The sequence below is a fragment of the Leptodactylus fuscus genome, chromosome 3, assembly GCF_031893055.1.
Source record: "Leptodactylus fuscus isolate aLepFus1 chromosome 3, aLepFus1.hap2, whole genome shotgun sequence".
In the NCBI taxonomy this organism is placed as follows: domain Eukaryota; kingdom Metazoa; phylum Chordata; class Amphibia; order Anura; family Leptodactylidae; genus Leptodactylus; species Leptodactylus fuscus.
Genome location: NC_134267.1, coordinates 217,956,312 through 217,958,366, shown reverse-complemented (window position 1 = coordinate 217,958,366; position 2,055 = coordinate 217,956,312). Strand labels below are relative to the sequence as shown.

Here is a 2,055-nt window from a genome sequence, read left to right as displayed (position 1 = left end):
TATGTTCACTGCAGCTTTATGTAGAAGTAGAGAATGTAATTTCCCTAGTAACTCCAATGCCACACTCGGTTGTTTTGCAGCCTCAGCTCTGCTACACCTCGCCCCCTGCTATTCCATGGTTATACAGGTTGCCCCATCTGCCATGTACTAGACATTGTCTTCAGTCCTCCAGAGAACTTTCTCTCCCCTACAGTGACTTAGTGAAGGGGCTGGCTGGGGCTAGCTGCTGCGCATGCGCGCTGCCTGCTAGAAATAAGGAGGCGGCTGGGAGATAAAGTTCAGTAGAGTTTGGGGAAGTCTTGTGGAGTCAGAGAGCAGCAGCAGCTCCAGGAGGAGGATGACTGTGTGGGTTACATGAGAGCCTGGATGTAGAGAGGGTTATCTGCAGCAGCCTGGAAAGGGCATGACAAGTGGGGTTACCCTGAACCTCCATACTGACAAGCTCCTAGGAACCGCTGTCTGTGACCATCTGCAAGTCCTGCCAGCCAGGAGACCCTCACACTGCCAGGTAAGGTCCTTCCTAACATGGAAAGAACTTTTAAGAATTTCCCACCACATCCAGATTTCATCTTCCATGCTATATATAGAGTATGTATAAGCATGCACTATATAGGTGTATTATATAGGTGAATCTCCCACTTTGGTGTGAAGCTCAGAGTCAGGGTGATGTGGGAGCCATGGTGGGGGCTTGTACCTTGTCTGCCCTGCTTGTATCTCCTGTATATGGTGCATGAACCTGCACAGGATTATAATAGAAATGTCCATAGGAGTCTGTGTGTCCAGGACTTGGTGTAAATGCAGGGGCTTCTGCAGAATCCTATATATAACTATATAACATGGAGATGTATCAGAGCTGAGAGCAGCAGAAATGTGTGAGTAGTATGGTTGTCACTTGTTTCACGTGTTATCTGTGGTTTACATAGAACTAAACAAGGTAAAAAAAATATATATGTATATGCATATAAATATATATATTATGGTAAGGTTGAGTTTATCAACAGGTGCATCTGGTTTTGGCATATCTATCTATCTATCTATCTATCTATCTATCTATCTATCTATCTATATCTATCTCTCATATCCATCCATCTGAATATCATATATTTATATTTGTATATAGGAAATGGAGAGAGAATTATTTTGGAATTATTTTAATAAGTACAATATGAGTGGATTGTATATATGTATATTTGTAAGATTGAAAGAAAGAAAATATATTGGTACAAATAGAACTGCCATGACACTACTACAAAATATGAAGGAAGCTGTTACCTTACTATTCTACATCCGCATGTCTAAGGAATTCCCTAGGCTTATACTTACGTTCACAAAAATATTAAAAACTACATTTTTTTTTTCTCCTTACTACCTGATTCATGGCGACCTGTTATCACTGAAGTTGCAGATTTGCACCTCACAATATTTCCTTGGTTACATTTCCAGTCTGAATATTATTATTTTTGTATATTATTGGATACAATGTTTATTCTGACTTTTCGCTATTTTCACTTTTTTTCCCATTTCACATTTTTAATGAATTATTTTATTGAAATAATATCTTTATATTATTATTATTATTATTATTATTATTATTATTATTATTATATGGTATCATATATTAGTATATTGAATACTATGTGTTATTATTATTATATGGTGATTGTTATTTTGTCTTAATGATTGGTAATAGTTCTGGTTCTCATCTAATCTACTATATTTTAGCATCTTGTATTCTGCATCCTTTGCTTTAATCTTTGTACTTGTAGCTGTTACGATGTGATAAATAAGGAGATGATACAATGTAGTAATATAGGAATTACATTGATATTAAGTTTAGTATTCTCTGGTTATTGTCTGGGGGTCTTTTCTAATGAAGCCCCCGGTCCGTAATGCAGGCTCTGCTATCATTGGATTTGCAGCCTTTGCATTAGTCTTCCATTATGTTTTATTTTTGTTTTGTTTGTTTTTTTTTCAAAATGTACACCACGAAGTGAAAAGCTGAATATACATATATATATGATTAGTGTTATCTTCAGGGTATCTGATCTCTGTGCC

General features: G+C 36.8%; 1 protein-coding gene across 1 annotated transcript in view; it reads left to right on the top strand.

Annotated features, from left to right (window-relative positions):
• The first annotated feature begins 298 nt into the window (after window positions 1–298).
• OSR1 (odd-skipped related transcription factor 1) overlaps window positions 299–2,055 on the top strand; it is a 6,868-nt gene continuing 5,111 nt past the window's right edge. The window contains exon 1 of the mRNA XM_075266808.1: window positions 299–508. The gene's annotated coding sequence lies outside the window, so the exon portion shown is untranslated. The remainder of the gene's footprint in view (window positions 509–2,055) is intronic.